This window comes from Megalops cyprinoides, chromosome 17 (genome assembly GCF_013368585.1).
Source record: "Megalops cyprinoides isolate fMegCyp1 chromosome 17, fMegCyp1.pri, whole genome shotgun sequence".
Classification (NCBI taxonomy): domain Eukaryota; kingdom Metazoa; phylum Chordata; class Actinopteri; order Elopiformes; family Megalopidae; genus Megalops; species Megalops cyprinoides.
The window spans coordinates 21702878-21721076 of NC_050599.1; the positions used below are offsets into that span (position 1 = coordinate 21702878).

Here is an 18199-nt window from a genome sequence, read left to right on the forward strand (position 1 = left end):
GCAGGCATCCTGGTATTCAGTGTGGGTGGAGGGGGGTGGGGGGGCGGTGTTGGAGAGAAAGAATGGGCCCCCACGCCTCAGGCTTCGCCTGTGCCACTGGAGCTCCCCTCTCGCTGGTCTGCCAGGACTCAGGTGTGTTTGATGGCGCTGCACCTGCCCAACGCGCATTGCTGAACTGAGCTCCCACTGTCCCTGGGCCAGCTGAGTCCCTTGCACAGAGCAGAGGGTACACAGCACGGAGCCCTGTATTACGGTGCCCCCCTCACCCCCAACTTCCAGTCATTCTCCTTACCTGCCTACACACCTCCTAACTCCTGCATAGCCATTCCATTATTACAATGTTACAGATAACATTGTGCTGATGCAAATACACACCTCTGAGGAAATACTCCTCTATCTTGTGGTAAAATATCAGTACCTGATCTCACGGCTTTGATGATCAGGTGCACTGTCTTCGAGTATGAATCTCCCTATTGTGTCTCTCTTTGCCAGGATTTTTGGAACTTGAGTTTAAACTGGCACATTCAGGGACACCTTTTATTTCAATGTCTACTCAAAAAGTAAAACCCAGGGAATGCATTTAGTTGGATGCAATAATCTTCCATAAATCAAAAATGTAATCATTAACTTTATGAGTTTGGTGTGTCACACTGTTCAGCCAAACACCGCTCCTCGGGGTTAATTGAACCATGCTTGCTGTCTTTTCCATAAAAACATAACGTATATTTTAAGCTCAAATTATAAAATCATGGTCTTTGGTACCTATACTTAAGAGTCTTTAACACAGCTCTATATTAGATGCCTTTCAAGTTGCACCCTTCTATTATTCCCTATCTAGTTCTTGCCGCTTACAACAATATTTCCTATTTCAAATTCCACCCAAAACCCAAACCCCATCAGTGTCCACACTCTAAATACAGTTTTCTTTTCATATGCAAGCTTTAGTGAATCCCCTATCCTTCTAGGACACCTAGGGTATGTGTTTACTCAACAGTGAGTAAAAATGTTTACATAAAAATTTGCATGGGGAAAAACTGCACACATCCACAGATTGAAAATTGATAGGTCTGGAGAGCCAGGTGGGAACCCGAGCCCAAACAAGGCATTCTCAATCTTATGAAGCCCAAAAGGTAGAGCTATAGTTTTTACAACACACAGGTCTATTGGGGGTAAACCTCAGCACAACAAGGGCATTCTGTTTCCCTGTTTTCTTCAGGGTTCAGGGATTAGGGACTGAGTCATAACATGAAAAAAATATAAATGATTTTTTAGAGGTATTAGGGGGCGCTTGGTATCTAGAGGTATTAAGGGGCGCTTGGTATCTAATCAGTGTCAATGCCAAAAATGAGTTAGAAATTATGTATGCTTAACATTTACATTAACATTTACATTTTACACTTGAGGTTATTAGGAACCCATTTGAGGTGTATGAGGAAGCCAAATATCAAAGAGAGTGGCAGAGACAGAAAGAGAAACTGAGACAGGATCCCTCAGACTCCATTCAGTCCCATCACATTCGATTTGCACTGAACCCAGCTTCCAGTACCCTCACGGCTCAGTGCTTTGGTTCCAATTAATTTCAATGAAATGTCACTTGAAATGAAATGACGCTATCATGTTCACAGAGTGACAGGCTAATTAAAGTGTCTGTTTTTTTTTCCCCCACTGTGACTTTCCAGGAGACAACATCGTTCAGTGGGGAGAAGCTGGCTTAATACCGGTACAACTCACCATAATTTTAAACAAAGCTTTCCCTTCACTTTCTTTCTGCCACGTTATGAGTTTAGGCTTAGCTGTCTGAGTACACTGACAAAAGTAGCATGTAACTAGAATTAGCAAAGATCGCCTCGATCTCTCCTCTCTTCCCAGTGCTGAAAGGTTAGAAGACATTGCCACATTGTTTCATAATCTTTATTCTTGCAGGTCAATGTGGGGTCTCCACTGGCCTGAACCAAGTGCACGTAATTGCAAAGTGAATTTTTTTTCTTGTTGCTAAATGTGACGTCTCTATTCTAAAACAAGTGTACTCAACACAAACATTGATTTCTACAGACAAACTGTACCTGTGATGAAAGTATAGAGTCACTTACAGAGTTAATTATATCTCTCATTGTCAGCAGCAAAGCCTATTGAGATTTTGCTAAGGAAAAATTCAATCCCTCTAAATGAAGACAGAGTAAGTACTTTTTGTTTGATTGAAGCAAACTAAGGCACCTGTTCCCCTTGACCATGCCAGTCTAACTGAAAAAGCAGACATTGCTTAAACACTAAGTAGAATGAATTGCATGAACTGCACAGTCAAAAACACCAAACATAGCTAACTATGGCCATATGAAGGAACCTTAACATGAGTAAGCCAGCAACATCTAAGGACAGCCCTTTAGCTAAATTGTTTTCTGCTCGACCACATCCTCAGTGATGCTCTGTAAACTATGTTAACAATGCACAAGACATATACATTATACATTTTTTTTAAATCCGAGCAATGCAGCCAAATATAGCTAACTAACAACAACAAGAGACCTAAAAGACCTATAGAAAAATGCATTACCAGGCAAGCGTGGTGATGGCTTAACAAAGCATGATGACACTAGCATGCATGTGTATCACTTCCCCTTACGTGTCTGCTGGGGTCGACTCACAGCGGAGAAAATACAGAAAATACGAAAAAAAAAAAAAAACAGCCTGAAAGGCTCTGGTTGCTGACTGGGTTACAGTAGCTTGAACCCAGCGATGCCAAATTCTGGCCTTAGTGGTGGAGGAGGCACTGGGGCTTTGTGTGTTGCATTTTCCTCATAAATGATGCAATATAACGAATTTGAACATCTGCTTAATCTATCGTACCAGAATAGCTCAAACACAATTTTTCTGGGTTATTTGAAGGTGATCTACACAGTCTGCTGGATATGAATTATCAGAGGCCAGGTGTGGAGGTATCTAGGGTATAGTGACATTGGAAAATGCACAGTTCAGTTAGCTATGCAGAGCTCTGGCAGGTGTAACCCAGTGACATTGGTCCCTTGATTTATGGCAACGTGGCCAGTTCATTTGATGACTCTACAGCAGGTTGACTTGACTGAATCCTAATGAAGGCTTCACTTCACACTACACCCAATGCACCATACTGGCCTGCTTGTCGCACAGTGAAAACTCCATGTTCTGGGACATCTCCCAAACTTCAGGACCTGTGACTCTGTGGGACAGTATGCTCAGATTCCACAATCCAACTGCCATGCCACAGCCAAAAGCAACAGCAAAAGACCTCTTCTCCTCTACTCCCCAAAAACCCTGGGAGTTCATAAAAATGAATACGTTCATAAATGTCTTCCCTGAGTGAGTACACTCCAGCGATTAACAAACTTACGGCCAAACTGGCTAAACGAGAAGGAAAAAGCACTCATTTTTTTAATGACCATCTGACTTATACTGCTGTTCTCTACAGCAGATGAATCTAAACCAACATCTTGTTGTGGCAGCAAGCAGCATATATTCCAGAAAACAATCAACAGCATGTCATCTTGTTCAGTCATGTGGCTGCTCCACAAAAACAAAGGATTTCAGATGGTGAAGATGCATGTAGACCTAACATATGAGTGTACAATGTGGAATGCTCTCAGGTTTAAAGTCAATATACTAGGTTTAAACAAAGGAAGAAAACATGGCATGGTTTTCAGTAGGACCAAACAAATGAACCTCGTTGTGAATTCAGTTGACATGGTTGTGAGTTCCAGGTAATATTATTGTCTAGTAAATCTTGTACAAGTTGCTAGCCCTTCCTGCTGTTTTAATTGGAAAATCCACACACAATACTTCTGTCAGTCTGCATTCTGGCCCTTCATTGGTTTTGAAGTCCACATACTGTACAATGGCAGTATGCCTCCCTTGAGATATTATCAATGTGTATCTGACTATGAATATTTTGCTTCTAATTATATAACTAATCTGTATATTATATACCACTACACTTTAATTTTGCAGACTGTTCCACAGAAATATACACAGACATATTGTCAGTATTAATAAGCCTTGATTCTTCATCCTCGGAAAGGTAAGTTTAAATGCCAGTATATCTAGCAAATGTCCAAGTAACAACTGTGCTGGAAAATGACACATGCAAAACAATTGACCATGACAGTCCATGGGAGTCCCCAGAGTAATCTTTAGGGCAAGGATGGTATGTACAGAACGTTGGCTGCCTCGTTGGCAGAGACAGGTAGTAGCTATATGACTTGGTACTAAAAAATTGTATTTGGCACTTGAGCTCCATCAACATCACAATGAATTTGTATATTTCCACAGGCTTGCATAACATTACATTCTAATTCACTGCTGGCAATTCACATTTTCCAAAAAACAAAGAAACACACCTTCAGTGGCGCCCTTTGATCTGTCAATGCCTGAATCAAAAGATTGGACATGCCTCTGGAAAGGGGGAAAAAAGTCACATTTGTTGTGATTTTACATTTATTCATTTGGCAGACACTTTTATCCAAAGCGACTTACATAGGTTACAGTTCTGTACAATGGTATCCATTTATACAGCTGGATATTTACTGAGGCAACTGGGGGTTAAGTACCTTGCCCAAGGGTACAGCAGCAGTATCCCAGCGGGGATTGAACCGGCAACCTTTCAGTCACAAGTCCTTCTCCTTAACCACTATGCTACACTGCCACCCTTGTGATCCGGCTCCATACTGAAAATCATGGATTTGGATCATGGTGTTGGTACTGTACCAGTATGATGAACTCCAGCAGAAATCCTATTATGGACATGATTTTATGACACCCATGAACATGATTATATCATAACAATGTACATGGCAAGCATCCACAAATGCTCACTTTGTTTGGCACAACAGGCCAGTGGTTAGGGTTGAGTCTGTGTTCACTGTTCAGGCTTTCACCTGTCTGTGGGAATCTATCCAAGGAATGTCCCTACTGTGTAATATGCACTGTGTACATTTCTACATGCTCAATTTTTCACCACTGAACAGTACTGGGGGTTGAAGGAGTTTTCCTTCAATTGCTATAAAAAAGAAAAACAGATTAGCCCATACTGAATTAATCAAATTAAATTAATGACTTAGGTCCAATTATGACTTAGGTCCAATTATTTTCAACGTGAAGTCCAGTTCTTCAGATTAATTGTAACTGAACTGATTTGTGGCAGGCTGTGGTCCAATATTACCCGGCTGATAAGCTTACATGCCATTTCGTCCTTCACTTGACCGAGTTGATCAGCCTTCGCTGGGTCCTTGCTTTGATTGATTCTGATTCTTCTCTCGCATAATGAGTGAAGACTAACCCAGAGTGGCTCTTTGCTTGTCTTGTAGTCTGTGGCTCTTTTCTGTTATTCTGCTCCCTGCATTGGTCCATTGCTGTTACTTCAAAATCTATCTTCTCACTTACTGCTGTGTTGACAGTTCTGGTCCTCTTTATCTTCAGTCAGTCATTCCTTCTTGCATTCATGCTGAGATAGACGTTTCTTGGCAGACCCCCTTGTAAATATATGTTACTCCTCTTTCCCTTCAAAATCTTCCTCTCTCTTTATAGCCCCAGAATAGTGGATTAAAGTCCCCATAAACAGTAGAAGTCTCTTACTACCTTGTATTATCTCCAAAAATACATGCCTCTTTACACAAAGCGCATCTCTCTGTGATTACTTTATTCATCATTTTTATTTTATGCATGAATTTTACGTGACTCTTGAATATCTCAAATTATTTGTACAATTTCCACCAAGCAGTTATTACTCCTTGTCTAGCCCTCCTCACTGTTTCTGCATTTGCTAACAGTTGGATCTCATTACCCAATTATGTCATGGAGGATGAAAACAGCCGTCTAACACATAAATGCATGTCTTCCGCAGGGGTTAAAGACACCCCCCCTCTCGCGGCTGAAATTCGTGTCTGCTTTGCTTGCACACATGTGCCCGGGAACGCGCCCTTTCATCGCCTTTCTCCCGCCCTCTGTGTACATTACGCCGTCATGCGATTTGATTTGAGCACGCGGGGCCTGGTAGCAAGAGATTAAACCTGCGGCTGAAAGAGGATTTACGACACTCTATTTTAGCGACTGGCCTCTCCCTTTCCCTGTACGTTCAAGACAGCTCCGAAAGGCTTTTGAGCTTGGGGAACCGGCTTTAATGTTCTCCCATTCACACACACCGGCGTTTGTTGTATATTGAGGGAAAACGTGATTCTCCCTGAGAAAATTCCGTTTTTAGTGGAGCTGAACAATAATGCATGTCTTCCAAGACACCTGCTCCAACCTTGTGGAAATAATTCTTGTTCCATATAATGCCAGCATTATAGGTTTATATTACATAACGAAAGATCCCTTATCTGCAATCTCCCTTCAAATTTCCTGGCATTGCAAAGCACCGGCCAAGCAAGCTATGGTTCTAATACTTTAACGGTCAAGGTATTAGATCATAAACATTCATTTAATGGTGAATTTTTTGATAGCAAAATACTCTAGTTTAATTATGTGAGAAAAAAAAAACACTCTTCCACATGAACATACTTCTGTATGTTGTCTGTAGGCCGGGAATGAAGACACACCGCTGAGTAAACACGTTTACAAATGAGCGGCTCTGACTCATTGACCTCGTTCCATTGGGATCCCAGTAAGAGTTCTCCACACGACACCGCAGTCAGGGGCTTCCCAGAGGAGTCAGTGCATAAGAGAGGTTTGTGCTGCGTGCCCACGCAGAACTCCCGCCTCAGCAGCGGCTTCCTCTGCATCCTGTACCCATCAGGATCAGCAAAGGGAAACAACGCTAATCTTCATCCCCTTTTCATAAATGCTGAATTGTTTATTCTTAGCATATTCATATTCATACATACAAATCCCGTCATTTTATTACCTATAGTGTAAGCACACAAACATTATAGACAGCTTTGTTTTGATTTATACACATTTACTGAAGGACAACACCGCCCCCTCCTCCTTCTCCCCACCACCATGCTACTCTCCTTCTGTGAATCAGATGATACTGTATCACAGACCTGTAAATGTTGATGTGCTTTCCTGAAGCTTGTTTCCTATGGCATGGGAGAGTCAACAACACAGACTACCACCTGCGAGCTAGCTATCTGATTTTCTCACTCAATATATGTGAAAGATATGTGGGAAATCATTGCTCTTTACCCCGCAGCAATGAGCAATGTAAATAAATGGCAATGACTGGATCATATCGAAGAACGTCAGCCCTGAGCTGTTTGTACCACTCCTGTTAACCTGAAAGAAACAGAAATGCTTGACAAAGTGTGGCTTTGCTGCAGATTCAGTAGTCATTGACACTGGACACTCTGCTGAGGGCCTGTTTGCTTTCATTAGAATGGCTGGCACTGTGGATAAATACCACTGACATTCATAAAATCAGGTGAACAATGAATGTCTGTACAGACCAGGTACCTTTAGAAACCCTCTGGAGTGGACACTACAGCAACAATAACAGAAGCAGTTTCAAAGACATGCTTTTCTATTGTAGGCAGATAGCCTGTCTGCATTAATCGAGTGGTGTTGGGCACAATGTGTCAGTGTGCCTGCACAAACACAAGAAACCTGCTATATCATTGTTCATTTCTCATTCCAAGAATGCCTCAGTGTATCCCTTCCCATATCCACAGGGCATTCTGGGTATCGTTTACTATTTTTTCATTGTCCAGATATTTTAATTTTCTGAGCTTCTGCCTTCAGTACTGTATAAAAATAGTGACTCTATTTTTGAGTTCTTTAAATGATTAAAGCATGACAAATTCTCATTCTAATTTTTGAATCACAGATTTTTTTCCCCTTGCTTTCCCTTGTAACCCTCAATCTGCATCATCCCCAAAAACGTAACAAAATATTATGTGATCTCAATCTCAAATTAGGACGAAAGCATTTTTTTTTATCAGATTATCTAAAAATGGGGTCACGATGTTTGCTCTCCACTGCTGCACGCACAGGGATGGCACTTAAACCCATTTTCATTCGTCCCACAATAAAACCGCCAATCTGCGCCATCTTCCATCACATTGTAGTCTACAGTCTAAACACACTACGCACTCAGACTAGGGCTGCAATGGAAAACAATTTCCCAAAGTATAACTTTTGACCCAGCAAAGCCATTCAAAAAATAAATAACAACAATAATAATGAAAAATGGACAAATTTCTCTTTTTTATGGTGGCAATCTGTTCTATTCTGAGCAATGGGAAAAGGATGTAGTGCAGGGAACATTTCATAAACATAAGCAGGTGCTGGCTGCAGCGCCACTGGGACAGGATGACAACACAGAGGAATCAAAGGCCGAAAGAAATGTCATGGTGATGAGACCACATCCGCCCCTTGACTTCACACGGACGATGTCATGCATTATTGATAGTGGAGTCTGAAACCTGCATTATATATGCCTTAGCATGTCTGGGCTGTCTATATGTCTTAAGAGTCATGCATAGTTGCTGTTGTTTACCATGTGTCATGAGGGCTACAATACAACAATTTTACGTTGCTGCCATTGTAAAAAAAAAAATGTGATTATTTTTAGAGCTTTGTTGAAAGCACGTTGGCATTGCAATATGATTGAATAGTACCTTAACTCCAGAGGGCCAGTAATTCTATCATGATATAATAAGTGAATGGTACATTATATAATATTTTATTACACAGGTGTGTGAGCATGTGGGTATGTGCGTGTATGCGTGTGTGTATGTGTGTGTGGGTGTTTGTGCACGTGTGTGTGTGTGTGTGTGTGTGCGCGTGCCTACCTGAATGTATGTGTTTGCGTGTGTTCGCATTTGTGCATGCACGTGTGTGCTTGTGTGTCTGTATGTGGGGTCTCAGAAGGCCACACTGTAGTAAACCCCTGGGATTTCCCTTTCAACACCTCTTCACGCTTATCTCCTGCAAAGCTTTAATCCCGGGATTAGGGAATTCCATGGGTCACGCTACTGTCGTCCACACAGGTAGGGCCCCACCTGGAGTTCACTTCCCCTGTGCGTGCTGACAGTCACGTGACCTGCATGCGCTTGGGCCTCACACTCTGTCACATGCGGTACGTCGTCATGAAACACTCACGGGATTCCAGGGCATCAGGATTTACAGTGACCTGTGTGAACTTCTGCTCCACATCACAGCCCGCTTTCTTATCTCTTCAGTATATACTGTATATGCTGTTTATACGTGTGTGTATGTGTATTATAGATATATGTGTATGTGTGTATGTATATATATATATATATATATATATATATATATATATATATATATATATATATATATGTGTGTGTGTGTGTGTGTGTATGTAAGATTACAGGTGCATATCAATAACTACATTTTTATTTTTTAGGGAGATGAGACCAAAACTCAGTCCAGTCCAGTTTTGGCACTCTGTCATTATCTAAGTAGGACTATGAACAAGGAACAACTCCATTTAAAATGAAAACAGTACATGGTAGTCATACATTGAAACTAAGCAAATTCAAGGGAACAGGGTTGCACCTTGCTTTTACAAATGGCAGAACCACTCTGTGGATGGTAATACATTCAATGCTCATCAAGGCGCTTCAAATGCATTCATTCATTGTAATGATTCTGTCGAGGCAGAAACAGGTTAATTAAAAGTAATTGCCCTTTCCATACGTGGAGCGCTTTTCATTTCGTTGGCCGCAAATAGCAACATTTGTCAAGCTTCACACAGGATTAGCCACCAGGGTCTGGAGAATATGTGTCCTTGTGCTGGGATTGCTGTCTCTGCTGTTACAGAGCGGTGGGGTTTTAATTTGATGCAGGCCCTACCGCTGACCGCTTGCTCTGCGGTGGGAGACAGCCGGGACGTGCAGCGGCAGAGAAACGCATCAGAGAGAGCTTCCTACAGACAATAACCTCAGCTGTCTCCTTGCACAGCAATGACTTATTCCTCAGCCACTGGAACAAGCCTCAGGACAGATTTATGAGCAATCAGGCCATTAAAGCAGCCCCCTCCCACAGGGCCTTGAATAACAGACAAGTGGCAACCGATGTGACAAGGAGGTCCGCGGGGGCTGGGGGCGGGGAACGCGGGATCACCTGTTGTGTGGCAGCGGCCCGTTTCAAATTAAAATATATCTTTGTTTTTCCAACAAGAGCAAGACAGTATATCTGCCAAGAACAGAGGGTGCTGTAAGACATACCGCAGCAGCCGTCTAAAAACACAAGGCCTTCTTGTTGCAGGGAAGAAAGAGCTGTTAATACAGAAAATAACTGTATCAATAAATCTTACTATGAGAAAAATCGGTCATTTATTATTTTTTTCAACCTGTTATTCTGCACCATTTATTTTCAGGGTACTATGTGTATGTCATTTGCAACTATTTGATCCAGCTGACCATTGCATACAGTAACTAAATAAATAAATATTACACGGTTTATTTATTTCAACGGATAGCCCCCTGATGCACAGTAATTTAAGGGGTTTACATCCTACATAATATCCCTTTTATTCAGCTGAATATTTGCTAAAGAGATGTGGTAGATTGGGAATTGAACATATAGCCACGACAAGACCCTTATGCTTGTGCCACTCATTTGTGACTCACGCATGCAATTAGAAGAAATACAGATGCAATGCTCAAGCCCACTCAGTGAAAACATTAAAGGATACTTCTTATTTGAAGAGTCACGAAAGCAAGGGCAGGAAAAAAAAAGCTATAACATCCCAAGAGACAAGTAAGGTATTCTGACAACCCTTGCAAGTTGGACAGCACAGTTGGGTAACATGGAATATAATGGGTTTGAGACAGACCTGAAGCCAAATGAAGCTCTACCCAAAGGTCACTTTATTTATGTCACAGCCGTATAAGTAAGTCTGTCACACTGGCACAGTGAACAAATCCACAGTTCTGCAGGGATGCACATACAGTATAGGGAATATATGCAGAGAGTCCATGAAATAGGATCACACATGATGTATTTTCAGAGGCTGCATGCCTACATGCCATCAGGAATTTCACAGGGGCAATAATGTGCTTGAAATGGCTGCTTCCCAGTTTCACACAGTCAAAAAGCGAGGCTCCTCTTCTCCATTTTGCCCTGCTTTTAAAAAAGTGATCCCAAACATGGCATCATTTCAGCGCTCACTGGAGGCTCCAGTGCAGGAACGTGCAAGGAGAAAGAACAAAGGTGACGATTCACTTTGAATAATGAACTGATGTGTGTTTGGTCTGGGAAAACGAAGTAATGGTTTATAATTAACCATTTCAGAAGAGAAATCAGGAAAGAAAGAGAGACCTTGCAGTGGCTGTGGAATGATTTGCGGGTGAGAAAATTGAAGCCTGTTTTGTGCAATTGCCTCTAATTGATCCTCTGCGCCAATCAGAAGATGAGGACTGGGCTCTGGGAACCAGTGTCTATATCATTATCATGTTACTGACTCTGTGGTTTCTCTGGATAAATGGGGAGGATGTGCTCAAAACATACTCACACACACACACACACACACACACACACACACACACACACACACACACACACTGGTTGAACTACGTGCACACAACCACATTGGAGATGAAAGGCTACTACACCATGCATGCATGCCTTTAAGTCTTAAAATACCAGAAACCTGCCAGTACCACAGAGCCACACTGGCCAAAAATGTATGTGCGTGCAGTGATTCAGTTAAGAATCCTTCCGATTTTCAAAACATCATGCTAAAAATTAGAGGACTTGGATGTCCAGGAACCACTGCTGCATTATTTTATTTTTTGATTGCACATGCATCAGTATTTAACCATACACAGCAAATTTTACAAAAATCACAGGCAGCAGTTGAGGCAGCTCCTTAACACCAACTGTCTGTGGGAAGTGCTGATATAGGTTTTCTCTTTACTAACAGAGATAATGAGGATCATCCTCACAGGGGTCTATGGACACCAACTCAATACCATGTGAGAAGATAGAAAGCAATCATCTTCACCACAACGGATTACTCATTTAAAGTCAGATCGTCCCATCAAGAGAGGATTAGAGCCCACTGTGTTAATCTAGCAGAGTGAGGACCTCGTAGACCAGGGAGTAAATAACCAATCACATCGAAGCACACAAGCATGACAATCTCTCCAGTTCAACTCTATTAAGGGGACAGTCCACCCAACACCTGTAGGATACTATCTGAATGGTATTTTGGCACAGTGACTGGCTGTGTAACCAGGCTGTTGCTGGTGCAAATCCTAGATAAGACACTACTGTTGTACCCTTGGGCAAAGGTGCTTGGCCAGAATTGCTTCAGTAAATATCCATTGGTATAAATTGACAATCTGTAAAATACCTCAAAGCTATGTAAATCACCCTGGATGAAGGTGGTGCTAAGTAAACACTGTTATTTCTATGAGATATATGAAAGGAGGGGTACAGACTCTAAAAGGTTTGAGGGGCTCCAAGGGGTACAGACTATTAGCTTTCCATTTATGTTTTAATTAATATCCTCTTCTGTTAGGATTGGCAAATCAAAATGTGTTAGATTATTTCAGAAAAATGATTTATCTGGGAGGTCCTGGGTTTGGTTTAATGGGCCTAATCCATGATTAATACCTATTTATTATATATGATGTTTAATTTACAGTGTGAATATGGGTACTGTATGGTCCCTTCCAAAATTTCTCAGACTCCTTGCCATATAACGCTACATTATTCTATCAAAGTGTCTCATTACCGTGCTCTTTGGTGCATTCAATTGCTTAGCGCATGTTTGCAATAATTGTTGTGTCAAAGGTACCCAACGACATTTTTCAAGACAGCAGCATTTTATTGACACTTGAATGAAGTATCTATCTGAAGTAAACAACAAATGTTTGCATAACATCAACACCATGCAAAAAAGACTTTTTACCTGCATTATCATAAAGCCTCATCAAGAACTGGTAAGGTCTTGATACTGTTGGGATCTACATTGTATTTATCTTCTTCTATTGTATTTATCATTGTATTTAGGTTCTACTTTGTGGAACAGACAGTCAGATGAATACACCCTGGTAAACTCCGCACAATATTGTCACATGAACCACAGACCAATCCGGATGTGTCACACACAGCCAAGTTTTTCTTTGCCTTCGCATCTTACATCCGGGACACTACAAAGACCAAATGTATGCAAATTGCACAACAATGGGCATAGTGATCCACTACACAGTGATGTTTGGCCATTTGTCACTTGTTAATACTATAAGAAATCAGAAGACTAAACCATATGCAGATATGACACAATAATTAGACTGGTATTCCCGTCTGTGTGAATGGGTAGTGTTGGCACCATCCTGGTTCTCTCCTGACCCTGTAATGCCCTCATCATACATGCCCTCAGTTAGAAGACCTCTGGTTTTACTTTGCTTCTACCTGTATAATGGCTCCTTTTTATGCTGTTCATGTTGATCTTACAGCCTTTGCATTTGAATCCATTCTCCTACAATAGTGGTAATTATAGCATTTTTGTTTTGTCCTGGACTCTACATTTGACTGCAGCTAATATTATTCAAAACTATGTTGGCTTGTGCCACATTACATAGCTTTAGGTTTTTGAAAGTTATCCACTATATTTCCAGGTAATTGGTTATACAGGTGTGAATAATAATGCTCTTCACCATAAAAGAATTTTGTCATTTGAATTGGTGCTGCAGTGAAGCTTGATTTAGGATTTTGCAGTTTCACGTTTCACTGATGTTATGTAAATCTATTAAAAGAGAAAGAGAGTCTTTCATTTTAAAGAAAACCTCATGATAAATCACAAAATGTCAGGTTTGTTCACTGTGGCGGCCTCAAGCATAAAATCAATTTATGTTCCATTTCAGTGATTTTCATTGAGTTATCGAGTTAATATTCCATTTTTAAATAATTCTGCAGACTTCAAGACCACCTCCATTGTCTTTAAGCCAAACTGAAACCCTGGCCTTCAGGGATTTGTTCTTTCCCTCTTGGACCCTCTGTGGGTTACTGTTCATTCCTGTGATCTCATAAATAGTCTGTAAAACACCACATTAAGTACCTCAGAGATTGTTGTGCCATTGTTGTGATTTTTAAAAAAATGTGGAAAACCTTTTTTCACATCTTAGGTGATATATCCTGGATTTTGAAAATACATTGTTAGACTGATATAAATGTACCAACATTGCTGTGGATTAAATGCTCATCCATGGTGTCACTGTTCTCTCAGGCCAACCCACATATGTGTCATTTAAGAATCAGAGCAGCTTTACTTCTTTACATTACCATGTACAGATAGTACTGCTTATAGGTATATTGCAAGTGGAAGGCAGTGTGCAAGACAGCTGCAATTATTTGCTGACCTTTTCACTCTCTATCGCCCTCTAGTGATGGAGAGTTCTGGTACCGCAGAGGCTGCTCAGTGATTGAGAGACACTTTCTAGGATTGCTTCTGTTGGTCTCCCCCTCCGGTCTCACTTAAATGATAATTATTCTCAACCTACTGGGGTGATTGAGAGAAAACCTTCCCCTTTCTTCTGTGGTAATTGGGGGCATCGTCTTCTGAGGCTGTTACTTTAAAAACGTAACCTGTATGGCCAACGTTCACTGGTGGTACGTTTATGGTCTGCAGTTGGAAAGTCTTTTATGGATGTGCTGGCTTCACAACTGATATAGTAACTATACTGCATTAGCATTGGGTTTCTGTGAATCGGATTCAGGTACATAGAGGAACATTTATATTGAAATACCAGTTTGTGCAATCTGAGATGTCGAAATGGGGCAGTTCTACAAAAATCAAAGAGGGTGGCTGTACCTTGGGACTTCAGTGTTCAGTGTTCAGTGTTACAAAAATTGTAAAATTCTCATATTGTCTGCTTGCACTGCTACCATTTTGACATCAGACTAACACCATGTTTCACATTCCATTTCAGTTAGAATTAGTCAACTGTGAAATATTTCAGTACGAAAGCACCAGCTACAAATGCAAACAAGCAACCAAAAATGGCTTGTTTCCAAGCTGCAAAACCTGGACATTTTAACACATAGTAGTAAATGATTCAATTGAACAGAGAAATTAATATAAGCCTTGATGATAATGACATACTTCAGACATTTCATTCCATGTACATATTATTATAAATGTGATTAGCTGTATCGTGGTGATGCTGTCAAACCCCAACATCAACATCAAACTTCCAAATAACAACTAGCATTAATGGCAATCAAACGATCGGGAAGCATCTGATTTGCACAAATCTGAAAAAAAAAAAGGAATCTGAAAAGACACATAACCCCAGATCCAAAACACTGACGTCTATGGTCAAGATTTTGTCTGTTCGAATTGCAGTTGATTGATTATCACTTCATTATCCTTTAACGACTGATGAATTATAAAAATGAAGATCGTGCAGGTATTTCGTATTTTCGCATTATATTGCTAAGGGCAACATGCAATCAAACGCAGGCGATAACACTATGAGTCACAATCCGGGGAAAACCATAATACTATTCACCCCAGTCAAACCAATATAAGCCGCATTAGGCGAGGGAAAGTAACGGTCGTGCCAACATACGCCTGCATCCTACACAATGCCAGTACGCAGTGAGGGATTTCCCACCGAGACCATAAAATAATCGTGACAGAATATACCCGCAGTTAAAACGCATCAACAAGACGCAGTTGCTATGTGTACACTTATTGTTCCTCTTTTTGGTATTTTAATTTGTATTCTCACCCCGGCATTTGTTTATGAACTGCCAAATATATACTGGCCATGTCGTGTTTTCATTATTATTATTTTGAATAGTCGGTCCAATTAACTGCATCTAAAATATATGCATGTAAAAGCTGATTCAGCGGACGGACCGCGTGACGTCCGACATTTTTGTGATGTTTTACATCAAATGGTCCGTCTTAGATACCTTCAGTCACCACACGTTCATTCAAAACAACAAACTGTTTCAGGTGCAATGGAGATGGACACGTGATCCATATGAGAGGCGTCTGCTGCAACCAAAATGCCCGATCATTAAAACAAACGTCACGAAAACAACTGGGTACAGCTAATGCAACATGCTATTTACTTTTAGAGCACATTAATAGACATGATTTAATTCAGATGTTCGACTGGTTTGATTGATTTTGCTGTCTTTGAATTACAGAAGATAACTGTAGGTATCAACAGAAACGTGAGTCGAACTCGAAAGATACGCATTATTAGATAGTCGCTCGTTTGATAGGATTTTTATGTTGCATGTATCATAAATATTACTCTGTTTTAGGTAGGCTTTATCTAATATATTCTTCGAGCTCAGTGTGAAGAAGCTTGTTGTGCCTTATTTTGTCGATTAACGGCACAATTCATTCATAACGCACGTATACATGGTGGATGTTAACTATCAGTTGCTCTGCAGGTATCACAACCCCCGCTTCACTGTCCCCCGGCCCCCGCCCATCGTCTACTGCCGGGAAGACACAAACAGTAATTACCAATGCCTCTGCACGTAAATATGATCAGGTTGTAGCCATTTTGACGCAACTACAAGTGAGCGCAGAGAGAACGGACGGGCAAAATAATTCCACATTTATGAAGTTTGATAGCAACGTCTTCCCCTATCACTCCCTCCCCTTCCTTATTAGCAATGCGCTCTGTGTCGCAGTTTACAACTCAGACGTTCGTGAAATCGATCATTCCAGACCTAATCTCTCATTATTTCCAATTTCTGTTTTCTCATTGGCATTTAATCTCTTTACTTTTAACCACATGTCAGCAAAACAGCTTTCATCCCACTGTTCGATACCTCGCATATTTTACAGCAGTCGTTGCTGAGCAGCTGTGCTTGGGGAACGATTTGGGTACCATATTAAACATTTTAACCCGACAACAGACGTGGGGGTGGCGGACGAAAGGATTAATATCCTTCTGTCAGCAAATGCATCAGTCCCCGGGGAGTCGAGCTGCCCTGCGCAAAATCCAAAAAGCCTTTTAACAGATCCATGCCTTCGGAGACGGCGGTAATAACCAGATAGCAACCGTAACAGCTCGCGTCTCTGTCTAATGTACAGTAATAAATGCGGGGCCGTCAGTTGTTTCTGTGTTTTACCATTGTCTTTACGGGCGCTCTAGTCTATTCCAGTCGGAATAAAGTCGCACGTTGTCCAAGGTCCTGAAACGCAGAAACCGCCCACACCGGTCGCATTAGCGCACTGCATGCTACACCGACTGCTTGCAGCGATTAAACAAGCGTCATGCCTTCAAAAAGGCGTGTCGGCTGTTTTCACCCAGAGTATGAAGACAGCTCAAATAATCCAACCTAAAAGGATCAAATAGGAGAACAAAGCAAAGAAAATTGTACTATAAAACACTGATTCCTACAACGCCAGATAACCTAAATTATCAAAATGCATTCGGCAATAGTTTTTCGCATGCCATGGCTGGTCGTATCAAAACCCTCAGCGTTCTCATATTTGTGCAAAAGCTACCAAATAGCACGTAAATCTGTTACCGTACTTTCTCCACAATTTTGTCTCCAGTAAAACCGTCCATTCTCCTACCTGTGCTTGTGTTCGGTGGTCAAGTCAATTCTGGAGATGAAGTGTCTGCGTATTTAAATAACGAACCGATATCACCCCCCTTCTGTCAAGACTGGCTTGCTGCAAAGGAACTGCGCGTGGCTGATACCTCCTCAATTCTTCTTCAATAGAAAACAGCTCTGCCCACATCAAAGATGGCTGCCGTTTTTGACGTCAGCACCTTATAATAGAAATCTGTCAAGGGGGGAGCGTCAATGAGCTTGATTCATCATCGGCAGCTGCTCGTGTAAAGGCTGGAAGCCTGCATCCATGTTAATTCGCTATAGGAAAACCCTACGGAAAGCATTGTGTTCAGAGACTTGCAGCAGGGCATGTATATTGTTTCTCTGTTGGTTATATATGTTGCAGCACGATGGAAACAGTATGCAGGATTTTCACCGAAAACAGTTTGTCCACGCTGGAGGAGCGGTCTGTTTGGGTATCCCTGCAGGCCGTTGGGTAGTACTAAGGGCTGACTTTTACTACGTTTCTGTGGAGTGTTTCTGTTCTTATTGGGAATGATCCAAAGCCGATAAAACCTGCTTGTGTATTACGAATCAGAGTAATCAGCATTGCATTATTGAAATAAACAAATAAAACCAAGTTCCGTAACATGAAAATGTGTCCGTGGTGCAAACGCTGGAGGTTTGTTTACATAGCTAATTAGCCTTTCCGCTTTTAGAA

The 18199-nt window shown here is 41.3% G+C and overlaps 1 protein-coding gene across 2 annotated transcripts in view; it reads right to left on the reverse strand.

The window, feature by feature from the left end:
• LOC118791890 (synaptosomal-associated protein 25) overlaps window positions 1-17666 on the reverse strand; it is a 46197-nt gene extending 28531 nt beyond the window's left edge. Inside the window, exon 1 of one of the 2 annotated variants that reach the window (XM_036549388.1) lies at window positions 17498-17666. The gene's annotated coding sequence lies outside the window, so the exon portion shown is untranslated. The remainder of the gene's footprint in view (window positions 1-17497) is intronic. The other variant, XM_036549387.1, reaches the window with a different exon arrangement.
• Between the last annotated feature and the right edge of the window lie 533 nt (window positions 17667-18199).